This window comes from Oncorhynchus mykiss, chromosome 26 (assembly GCF_013265735.2).
Source record: "Oncorhynchus mykiss isolate Arlee chromosome 26, USDA_OmykA_1.1, whole genome shotgun sequence".
Taxonomy (NCBI): domain Eukaryota; kingdom Metazoa; phylum Chordata; class Actinopteri; order Salmoniformes; family Salmonidae; genus Oncorhynchus; species Oncorhynchus mykiss.
This window is the reverse complement of record NC_048590.1, coordinates 21,081,519-21,094,521: the sequence shown is the minus strand read 5'-3', so window position 1 is coordinate 21,094,521 and position 13,003 is coordinate 21,081,519.

Sequence of the window (13,003 nt, the reverse complement as noted above, 5' to 3'; positions counted from 1 at the left end):
AGTTGGGAGAAGAGAGAAGGGAAATTCATTTCTTAAAAGTACAGGAAATTCCGCTGACGGGGGAGACTCTGAAAAGGTTAATTGGGCCTTTATCCGACTGTAGTTTTTGAGGGATTTATAGATGTCTTAGACACACCTCTTTCTCTCTCTCCCCACGACTTCTGCACGGTGAAGAAACTGAACAACAAAAACATGTCTGTCGGATCTCTTGACACATGCTTATCAACTTGGCATGGTAGGTAATAGCTCATTTGTCTGAACTAATCAATACACTTGAAATCCAACCTGGAAGCTGGTTACTAACTAGTCTAGTGGTATGCTTAAATCACTTTTCAGGGATCATGGTCTGTAACCTTGAGCTGGCCCCAAGCCTAATCTGATTGCTATCATATGTTTTAATGACCATGTTGTCAGTGAGTTAGTGATCAGGCTAATCCTCCAATCAATACTGCTCTAATCTATCAACAGGATTGACTCAGAATGAGCTGAATGAAGAGATACAAGAATGCATGTATGTCTTTGTGATGTAGGCCTAGTCTTGGGTTCGGGTTTGTGAACAGGAACTCAACTAGAACTAAAGCCAGTACAAATAGACACACACACGCGCGTGCACACGCACACACACACACACACACACAAACGTTATGGGAGAGGAAGACAGTTACACACCAGTGAGTGGCCCATGATTACAGACCAGTCATTTGTTATGCTCTCTGGCAAATCAGTGGCGATTCACATGACAAACAAGAGGGAAAAAATGAACAGCTGTCACGGTATGATGTGTTAATTTCCTGACAGTCTCAGCACTGAAACCAATTACTGATTTAAGGGCAAGGAGAGAGAGGCCCTCTGCAGTGGCTAATTAGGCTCCTTCAAGACTAAAAGGATAAAAGCAAAACAAGAGAAGGGAGAATCAGGCAGGTAGTCAGAGGAGCTTCATAAAACAGACAATCCCCCAGTCTATGCTAGTCTCTCTCTTCTCTCTGCATCTCTCTCTCTATTTTCCTCTCTATTTCTCTCCTTTCTCTTTCCCGGTCTTACTCTTTCTCAAAATTGTATGGTCTCTGTATTTTCCCCCCCTCCACATTGCTTCCCCCCTAGCAGTCTTTTCGGGGTCTCTTCAACCCTCCCCTCCCATCACTCCCAGTCCCCAGAGCCCCAGCCAAGAGCACAGGGGGCAGCCTTGGCCCCAGTGGGCTCGTGTATTTTACAGTATAATGCAGATCACTTCAAAATATTTATTCGCTTTCATCCGTGACCTGCTGGGTGTGCAGGGCTGAGCGTGCTGTAATTGGAAGGTTCACGGTGCCTCTGGGTTATTTCAATGCTGGAACTCTTTAGGAGATCGGCCCTGTCCCTGCTCAGCCTAATCTGCTAATAATACCTTTGTCTAATGGTGTCAAAGGCCATACATCATGAGAGCACTAGGCTGTAGGCCTCAGATCCCACTCAGAGGAGAGAGCAGGTTGCACAGTGTGGCTGGAGCTCAGAAGAGACAATGGTACCGATCATGAACACCATATAAACATTAAACAAGGTATTGGTACATTTAAAGAGGGTATGGGCTTTAATATGCCCCGATGTTGCCAGATTAAATTTAGACACTCATCAACATTCCTTTGTTAGTCAGAGATCATATTATGACCAGATATCCTAATTAATTATTTTTCTCGTCATTTCAAACAAAAGACAAGATCTTAGATTTTTTTTTGTTAATTGTATTGTATGGAGAATTGTTAAACGAACTGGGATGAAACATTTGTATTTCATTGTTTATAAACAGATAATTATTTTGTATTTCTTTAGATCAAATGCAGAGACTGTCCCCTAGGATGTCCTTGGCTAGTTATTGTGCACAGCTTGTTTTTATACAATTGGACTGAAGTAAACAATATTTTGTTTATACATTTACATGAAGGAAATGCAAAAGCAATTGTTTGAAATGCAAAAATGTGTACTGCCTTTTAGTTCTGTTATACCCGGGCTTTATCATTTTGTTTGATACTTGCTATTGGTTTGGGGTGAAATGTGGGAGGTCAATACTGTATGTAATACTGTAAATAATAGTATGGTATAATTTGCAATTAATTGTACACTTGCTATATGAGCAATGGAAAAATGCACATGACTATAATTCATTCCACATTTCGCCGGATTCTGCAAGTTTTTAATGAGTGCGTTTGGACTGCATCATGCCCCAGGGTGAATTCTCTGCTGCACTGCCTCTTGCTGTAACTATGGAACTGTTGTAGAATGGGTTTCTGTAGTGATGTGAGAGAGCTAGGGTTGCCAGGTCATAGGGTTGCCAGGTCACAATGTCTACACTTTCACCTTGAGCCTGCTCAGATCCTCAGCTGACCCTGTTGCCCCAATAATTTGGAATACCCACCTTAAATGGGCGACTGCACTTCAAGACTTGGCCTCGTTTTATATTTGGTTCATTAAGTAACGCTAGCGGCCATGACTGAATTCAAACGTGAGTTGGTTTCAGGGTGTGGTTTGAAGGTGGGTGTCGCTTGTGTGTGTTCGCAGGTGGGAAGAGTTAGACAAATTATTTTGTCTATTAGCTTCAGCCGGCTGGTGTGTGACCGTGGCAAAGTTGGTTTGATTTTGGATAGCCTATCTCCGGAGCTATTATTTTAGTTTTCTCAATAAATGCTTTCAATATTTGTTTGTACATTTCTACAATTTATGGTTGGTTTTTATGTTTTTAAGTTTTTATGTACTTGTGTGCTGCCAGCTGTGGGCAGGATTGAAACAAACCCAATCTTAATTTACGTTGTGATGCAGTCACAACCACAAGTCTCACAAAACTCTGTTCTGGGCGAGACAGCTATTTACACGTTGTAGTCAATTTGGACAGTAGAATCAATGTTTCTGACTCATATTGATGCCACATAGTCTGTTTTATAAATGAGAAGTTGTTTTTTTAGGGGCCGTTGCTCTTCAAACAACTTTTCTAGCCAATTCTGGAAATGTCCACAAAATACTTTGATTGTATAAATCTGTTGACAAACTCAGTTGGGCCATTTGAAATGAAATTGTTTTGTTTTTCTCGTTCTCTATAAATCAACCGTCTGGCTGTAGTGCAAACCCTTGTTGAAATCATAATATGCAGGCTGTATTGCCAATTCTGGCAGAATGCCCCCACACTGACTATGTAGATGTTCCAAAACGGTTTGTCAAAATTGTAGACAAATTAAGCTCTCTGAAATGTTTATTTTTCTCTCCCTCGGTCATTTAATCTATAAATGTAATATTCATTTTTGTTTGGTATGCTTTTATTTCCACTATGATTCACATACACGTTATATTTACAATATTTTTTATACATAGTTACACACACTTCAGAATTGACCCTCACAGGCCAAATATTTCTACGTTTCCTGTATCCTATATCGTTGGATGCGTGTCAAATATGATACCATTTTAGGGCAATTGGATAAGGTATTCTCAGCGTCTATGTGGCTGACATTCTATCCACAACCTTTTCCTCCACCATTTTACCTATATTAGACCTCAATTAAATCAGATATTCCCTAGTGAATGTTGGAAATGATTTCCCCCATCGTGGTGTAGGAGGAGGAGAGGCGGACATTCAGGACTCTCATATTGACTCTTGTCTCTTAGGGTTTCTAGATGGCTGGCTTTCTGATGATGGTATTGGCATTGGGCTCCTGGTTTGGCTAGGTGGCCTGGTGTATGGTTGATTCATATACCGAAAGGGGCAGCCAATTCACTGTCTGACCCTAGTTCTGCCTAAAAGGTTGTAGCAGGTAAGTAACTCCATTTAGACATATTAACCATTCTCCACTCTTTCCTCCTCTTTTCACTGCTCCTCTGTAATGCATGCAGTTGTGCAGCTGCACGCTGGATCGCAGACAGGCCGATCATCGCTTGATTTATAGCACTGACCGCTGCCTGCGTCTCTCAGGCTAATGACACATACACTAAAGTCATTGATTTGTATGAATGGCCTCCGTTGTTCATCTATCACAATTTAATGTAAGAGTTTGCATTGCAGAGGTAGAGAGGAAGGGGGATAGCACCCTTTCTTAGGGGGGAGGAGTGAGAGTGGAGGGGGAGGAAGAGGCAGGGGGAAGAGGAAGAGGAGGGGGGGGGGGTGGGGGTGGAGACCCAGGGGCCACATGGCCCACCAGTCATGAGTCATTGGCTGCTTCTTTAATATGTACTCTTCTCTGTTTATGTAAATGGCCATGGAAACAGGATGCTGTGTTCAATAAAGCAGTTAATAGCAACAACAAGGAGCGTTCACCGGAATTACCTCTGGTCTGCTGAAGATGTAGGAGAAGGGGGAGGGAAAGGGATTCAACATGGAGGGTTCACCGGAATTACCTCTGGTCTGCTGAAGATGTAGGAGAAGGGGGAGGGAAAGGGATTCAACATGGAGGGTTCACCGGAATTACCTCTGGTCTGCTGAAGATGTAGGAGAAGGGGGAGGGAAAGGGATTCTACATGGAGGGTTCACCGGAATTACCTCTGGTCTGCTGAAGATGTAGGAGAAGGGGGAGGGAAAGGGATTCTACATGGAGGGTTCACCGGAATTACCTCTGGTCTGCTGAAGATGTAGGAGAAGGGGGAGGGAAAGGGATTCAACATGGAGGGTTCACCGGAATTACCTCTGGTCTGCTGAAGATGTAGGAGAAGGGGGAGGGAAAGGGATTCAACATGGAGGGTTCACCGGAATTACCTCTGGTCTGCTGAAGATGTAGGAGAAGGGGGAGGGAAAGGGATTCTACATGGAGGGTTCACCGGAATTACCTCTGGTCTGCTGAAGATGTAGGAGAAGGGGGAGGGAAAGGGATTCAACATGGAGGGTTCACCGGAATTACCTCTGGTCTGCTGAAGATGTAGGAGAAGGGGGAGGGAAAGGGATTCTACATGGAGGGTTCACCGGAATTACCTCTGGTCTGCTGAAGATGTAGGAGAAGGGGGAGGGAAAGGGATTCTACATGGAGGGTTCACCGGAATTACCTCTGGTCTGCTGAAGATGTAGGAGAAGGGGGAGGGAAAGGGATTCTACATGGAGGGTTCACCGGAATTACCTCTGGTCTGCTGAAGATGTAGGAGAAGGGGGGAGGGAAAGGGATTCTACATGGAGGGTTCACCGGAATTACCTCTGGTCTGCTGAAGATGTAGGAGAAGGGGGAGGGAAAGGGATTCTACATGGAGGGTTCACCGGAATTACCTCTGGTCTGCTGAAGATGTAGGAGAAGGGGGAGGGAAAGGGATTCTACATGGAGGGTTCACCGGAATTACCTCTGGTCTGCTGAAGATGTAGGAGAAGGGGGAGGGAAAGGGATTCAACATGGAGGGTTCACCGGAATTACCTCTGGTCTGCTGAAGATGTAGGAGAAGGGGGAGGGAAAGGGATTCTACATGGAGGGTTCACCGGAATTACCTCTGGTCTGCTGAAGATGTAGGAGAAGGGGGAGGGAAAGGGATTCTACATGGAGGGTTCACCGGAATTACCTCTGGTCTGCTGAAGATGTAGGAGAAGGGGGAGGGAAAGGGATTCAACATGGAGGGTTCACCGGAATTACCTCTGGTCTGCTGAAGATGTAGGAGAAGGGGGAGGGAAAGGGATTCAACATGGAGGGTTCACCGGAATTACCTCTGGTCTGCTGAAGATGTAGGAGAAGGGGGAGGGAAAGGGATTCAACATGGAGGGTTCACCGGAATTACCTCTGGTCTGCTGAAGATGTAGGAGAAGGGGGAGGGAAAGGGATTCAACATGGAGGGTTCACCGGAATTACCTCTGGTCTGCTGAAGATGTAGGAGAAGGGGGAGGGAAAGGGATTCAACATGGAGGGTTCACCGGAATTACCTCTGGTCTGCTGAAGATGTAGGAGAAGGGGGAGGGAAAGGGATTCAACATGGAGGGTTCACCGGAATTACCTCTGGTCTGCTGAAGATGTAGGAGAAGGGGGAGGGAAAGGGATTCAACATGGAGGGTTCACCGGAATTACCTCTGGTCTGCTGAAGATGTAGGAGAAGGGGGAGGGAAAGGGATTCAACATGGAGGGTTCACCGGAATTACCTCTGGTCTGCTGAAGATGTAGGAGAAGGGGGAGGGAAAGGGATTCTACATGGAGGGTTTTGAAGGTTCTCTGTATTAAAGAATCATATTATTTTATTGAATGCAAGTCAGAATGAAATGAAACACCAAATGCCATATTTATGTACGCAGCATTGGCTATCCACATGGAATATCATGTGGTATTGGGTCAGCGTTGTGGAGAGAAATGCGGGATTAATTTATATAATGTGTCTCAATCATAAAGATGAATGTACAAATGTAAGTTCCTAGATCTTACACAACATGGTTATGACAATAAAAGAAGCCATGTTTCATCCTGTATGGAAAATTTGACAAAAATAGTTCAATTATTTCACAATAGATAATTAAAGAATCCAACGGCATCTGCAATCCACCATCCCTAATTGTTTTGCCTCAGACACTTACTCCACGACACAGTCCTTCACACACACATCCACATAGATCCTCCCTCTCTGGAAACACACACACACACACACACACACACACACACACACACACACACACACACACACACACACACACACACACACACACACACACACACACACACACACACACACACACACACACACACACACACACACACACACACACACACACACACACACAAACACACACACCACCCTGTTGCATACCTACTCTGTTCCTGTGTGCCCTGTCCACTTCCACCTCTCACAGGAAACAGTGAGTTTTGACCCAGCTGGTGTTAAATCAGTCTGTGCACAGGAAGAACCTTCCTGGAGGGAAACAAGATAGATGGCCTGTGGGAAGACAGCTCATCACTTTAAAACATGAGTGTGCAGTTCCTAAAGTACAACTCAACAGCAAGACCACAAAGCAACAAACAGCACTAAAACCAAATCATGTCACTTATATGGTTCTATTTTAGACTGGGGGTAAGTGTCAAACGCACATTAGTTTGTAATTCCGTCACGCAAACCCTAGTTCGATGGCATTTTCCAGCCATTACGCCAGGTCCAGATTTTTACCTGTCTAACGTTGGCTTGCGCTGTTGGGAGGGTGGAAATATTTTAGGTGTGTCCTTATATGGCAATTTCAGTGAGCGCAAGCGGGATACTTAAGACCGACAAAAAGCTGGTCTCAGCGGTAACACAATTGGTTATGGCATTGATTTTGCCAGCGGAGGCCGTACACAGTAGCCTAATGTTCATCCCAAATGTTCTACTAAAATATCATGAGCAGCAAAACAGTCAACAGTTTTTTATTTATAAATGGAACAAATATTACTGACACACTCCCGAAGCTGTAGCGCTGCCACCAGCACTGAGATTTACCACATCACTGGGTTTGTTAAACTAGAACCCGTGATGTTCAGAATTGTTGTGGAATTTTGAGGAGATTTTACACATTGCTATTTTCATCCAAAAATAGCAGTTTGCAAACAAACCTTGAACAGATTGTAAACTCCCAAGTGATAGTCACTTTTTTTTACTAGTTATTAATTACATATTCACATTTTCCCATTGAGGGAAAAACAACACGTTATTTTGGCTGTGAGCTGGCTGACTCCTCATGGTCACTCAAGCTGCAAGGTTCTACTCTGCCATCAGCCACCTAATCAGCTAACGATGTCAGGAAATGAGCAGGTTCCCACCCAATAAATCCACCCCATGGAAATGTCTGGGTTTTAGTGCCTGCTCACCCATCCTACTCCACACATTAGTGAATTAAAGTCACCCCTTCGGTAACTGTGTTCTGGCCAGCACTGCCCTGGTACATACAGTGTGGCAAAAAAAGTATTTAGTCAGCCACCAATTGTGCAAGTTCTCCCACTTAAAAAGATGAGAGAGGCCTGTAATTTTCATCATATGTACACTTCAACTATGACAGACAAAATTAGAAAAAAAATCCAGAAAATCACATTGTAAGATTTTTCATGAATTTATTTGCAAATTATGGTGGAAAATAAGTATTTGGTCACCTACAAACAAGCAAGATTTCTGGCTCTCACAGACCTGTAACTTCTTCTTTGAGAGGCTCCTCTGTCCTCCACTCATTACCTGTATTTAATGGCACCTGTTTGAACTTGTTATCAGTATAAAAGACACCTGTCCACAACCTCAAACAGTCACACTCCAAACTCCACTATGGCCAAGAACAAAGAGCTGTCAAAGGACACCAGAAACAAAATTGTAGACCTGCACCAGGCTGGGAAGACTGAATCTGCAATAGGTAAGCAGCTTGGTTTGAAGAAATCAACTGTGGGAGCAATTTTTAGGAAATGGAAGACATACAAGACCACTGATAATCTCCCTCGATCTGGGGCTCCACGCAAGATCTCACCCCGTGGGGTCAAAATGATCACAAGAACGGTGAGCAAAAATCCCAGAACCACACGGGGGGACCTAGTGAATGACCTGCAGAGAGCTGGGACCAAAGTAACAAAGCCTACCATCAGTAACACACTACGCTGCCAGGGACTCAAATCCTGCAGTGCCAGACGTGTCCCCCTGCTTAAGCCAGTACATGTCCAGGCCCGTTTGAAGTTTGCTAGAGAGCATTTGGATGATCCAGAAGAAGATTGGGAGAATGTCATATGGTCAGATGAAACAAAAATATAACTTTTTGGTAAAAACTCAACTCGTCATGTTTGGAGGACAAAGAATGCTGAGTTGCATCCAAAGAACACCATACCTACTGTGAAGCATGGGGGTGGAAACATCATGCTTTGGGGCTGTTTTTCTGCAAAGGGACCAGGACGACTGATCCGTGTGAAGGAAAGAATGAATGGGGCCATGCATCGTGAGATTTTGAGTGAAAATCTCCTTCCATCAGCAAGGGCATTGAAGATGAAACGTGGCTGGGTCTTTCAGCATGACAATGATCCCAAACACCACCCGGGCAACGAAGGAGTGGCTTCGTAAGAAGCATTTCAAGGTCCTGGAGTGGCCTAGCCAGTCTCCAGATCTCAATCCCATATAAAATCTTTGGAGGGAGTTGAAAGTCTGTGTTGCCCAGCAACAGCCCCAAAACATCACTGCTCCAGAGGAGATTTGCATGCAGGAATGGGCCAAAATACCAGCAACAGTGTGTGAAAACCTTGTGAAGACTTACAGAAAACGTTTGACCTCTGTCATTGCCAACAAAGGGTATATAACAAAGTATTTAGGTAAAATTTTGTTATTGACCAAATACTTATTTTCCACCATAATTTGCAAATAAATTCATAAAAAATCCTACAATGTGATTTTCTGGATTTTTTTTCTTCTCTTACAGGCCTCTCTCTTCTTTTTAAGTGGGAGAACTTGCACAATTGGTGGCTGACTAAATACTTTTTTGCCCCACTGTACATAACTCTCCTACAGCAGAACCTATGTTGAGTTTGACCTCCTGTCACTTTAGTTATTGACCTCACACCAACATGAACAAACACGCGCCTACGCAAGCACGCACACGCAAACTTTGTCTGTACAGGAATCTAATTCAAAATACAATGCAGATGTCATGACTCATGTGTTACGAGACCATATCCACCTACGTCAGATCTAACCAAATCTGTCAGCTATGTTAATCAAAACCACGACTCGTTTCATAAAACAGTAACAACATGAGGAACAGGAAAGCAGTCACCTGTGTTTGGAATGTTGGTGTTGAACTGATGAGTCTTTCAGCAGATGTTTTCATATCTGAAAATGAAATACAAAGGACATTCCGTAAGTGTGCCTGTAAAATGTTTGAAGTTTTGTTTTTCGTGTTAACATGGGTGAAGATGTTCTCAATTAAAATAGAAACCAGCTGTGTGCTACGCTACCCATCACCAACATCCCCTAATATAATGAATTCTCACTCACTGCTCGAGGAAGGTAGACAGGATTTAAACAGTGTGATCGCCAAAACCTTCAAACCCCTTCTCTGGGATAATAACGAGATGTCATGCCTTTAAACGGTCAGCTTTAAAACGAGGGGAACATTTGTCATTTATGCGGCTCTCAGTCGAAGGCGTCTGTCAATGCCGGCTCCACTCACACAGACGAATCCAATTACGGGGATTGGACATCTCTAACAAGGTGCTAGGAAAAGGCTTCCTGGACAAACAACGTCCCCCTATAATGAGAGACCCTCATTTGAGTGATTTGAGTGTCTCTGAGCCCAGCGATTGATTCTGCAGCAAACTATCAGAAATACCTATTTTTTTCCCAACTCACACAGGGTCCAAACAGGGAATTAAAAAACGGAGATGTTCGCAAGGCATGTATCAAGCTCAGGGGCTGAGGCAGAAAACTTTGTTTGTCTCTTTTCTGTCTAGCAGACACACAGCCAGGAGCTCAAACTTTAGAGCGGGAGATTATTAATCATGTCTGAGCCAGGCCTGTCAATACAAATCATACAGGACGAGGGAAAAAACAAGATGGCATAAAAACTTTCACAAGTGGCTAATTTTGCCTCATTCACTTGCATAGCTAACCAAGGCATGGATTGTCAATGTGCACCGTGATCAATGCTCCAGGGCCCCGTGGAACCCATTGATTTCTCAACTCACAGATTTCAGCGTGGCTCTTCATCAACAAAAGCACTTTGTCCTTCCCAAATAATCAGATCGAAGGGCCTCATCCCCTGAGAGAACCGAGGCTAGCACGGTGGCGATTCTGCAGTGTCTCTGGCTGGTGCTAAGCCTAGTGTCTGCTGCTGATGAACGCTGAGACTGTGTCAGATCTGATCCCCGGGGGCACTGCATTCTGCTGACCTCACTGCTTTCTGAGAGGGGGATGCATGATCAACAGATGACTCCTCACTCAATTAACATGTATGAATACATAGTTCTAACAGAGCCTATACAAATCAACACATCACAACTGAAGAAAAAAAAGTTTGTGTTTTTTTCACTAGAACTATGTTTTAGTCACATCCTAGCAGATGTTATGTAAGAAAAAGATGATATTTTGGTTACGATTATTATTTGAAACAATGTATGACCTTCAATTCATGAACTACACTACACTACATCATCACCTAGACTGGGTTCATTTAACTAAGATGGAGTACATGAAGACAAGAGTGTCTGAACTTTACTACTGTTCTGATTGGCAGTCATCTACAGTACGCCATCTGCACTTCGTCAAACCTGTGGTTTCACTCCAGGAAACCCAAAAGTAATTCCTCTTCCTGACTGCCCATGAATGTATTTCCTGTCAATATAAGAGGTATAAATAGATGGGTGATGGTGACCATTCATAAATCTAGTTAAATATTTAAAGAGGGTATTTGGGCAGGGAAGAAGGAAGAGGGAGGGAGAGAAAGAGGGGTGCTCAAGTTGCTGCTCAATTTGATCAATTGTCCCAGTCCTACCTCTGCGCTCAGAAAATTACAAATTGGAATGATGGAATCAGCAGCCGTTTATCATCACAGGGGGAACATGGAGGCTCACACACCCTGGTCCTGGGGACAGAGGCAGGGGAAAGGGTGTATGAGCTATTCCAAATAGCCCTGCTCTGAATAAACAAAGGGAAACGAGATAGAATTGAAAGACGTTGTTATAATGGGTTCTCTTTTTTTCGATAGCCTGAGTGAATTTATGTCACAGCTCAGTAAAATGATATTATTTATCAAATCACATTAAATCTATGTGTGTTGCCACTCGTTACAAAGCCCTTAACAAAGAATCCCAGTTTACAGTAGAAATGTTCATGAGCGCTCCTACAGATGTACGACTGATGTGTGTTCTTCCTTTGACTTTTGCTCATAAATGACCTATGTGCTGTTACGTGGATCTCTGAGACACGTTGACAAACGTAGAGAGGCTGTGGCAACTGTGCCACTGACCGAGTGACATTGAGTTCTTTATGAAAGCTCGCCTCCACAGTGCCGTCGAAGGTTCTGAGGTTAGTGAATGGTGCCAGAGGAGAGAAGAGGCAGAGACACACTGGCATGGAGACGCTCATTAGAGAACTATTTTAATAAGCTGACTCCAGGCTTGACATGAGAAATTTAGATACCCCCTATCTCCTAATAGTTTTGATTAGTTGACATAATTGGTATACCTTATTGTGCCGCTGAAGTAATAGTCATGTTTTGCAAGTCGCTTGAAGTCACCAAAACGATGAGGGGAGAGAGGTCTTTGTAAATGCGCTAAAGTTATTTGATTGCACAATTTGTGAGGTTATTTAAAACCGTATGTGACATGCACATCATTTTAGATGGCCGAATAATGTTGCCGGGGCTTTGAAATCAGGCAATGTGGAAATGTGTGGCGTAATGGTCCGATTTTAATGAAGGTGTCACACAATGCAAAACAACCACACAGCTCTGTCTGCAGGCAGCTGACTGTTTGTTCAAATATAAAAGCCCGAAATACCTGTCGTTAGTTTGCCAAAATAAAAAAAATAATTACCAAGATTAACCCGTGGCTGTTTGGGTGGCGCACATTCTCAGTACAACAACCCCTTTTAGATAAACATGAAGTTATCTGGGTAGGAGTTTCGTTTTTTTTTCATACTTTCTTGTCTTGTTATTCTGGTGCATTTCTTCAACTGATCACACTCACAGGCCCACCTGTAATGTTGGTCAATAGAGTTAAAGACACAAAGATCCTCTCACCCATTTTCTGTTATACATTGTTCATTTTTTTATTTCAGATGGAGACCCATTCATGTGAGCTGAGCTGTCTACCACTCTCAGTCTCCCCCCGGCTTTCATTTCGGCAATTATGAACCGACATGAGAGCCTTCTGACATTTGTCTATCAACGCTGCTGTGAGTCACAACCCTAATTAGCGTCTGAGGATAAAACAAAAGACCGGAGAGAAATTCTCCCTCTGGTGATGTTTAATGATCAAGCCCTAAGGGTCACAGCCAGCCATGGAAACAGAATCTCAGCATACAAAATCCCCTTTAAGCAGACCTCCTGTGGGCCCCCTTCAGTCATCCTGAGTAGGTCCGGCCTGCCTCGTTCTTTCCCTTCCTG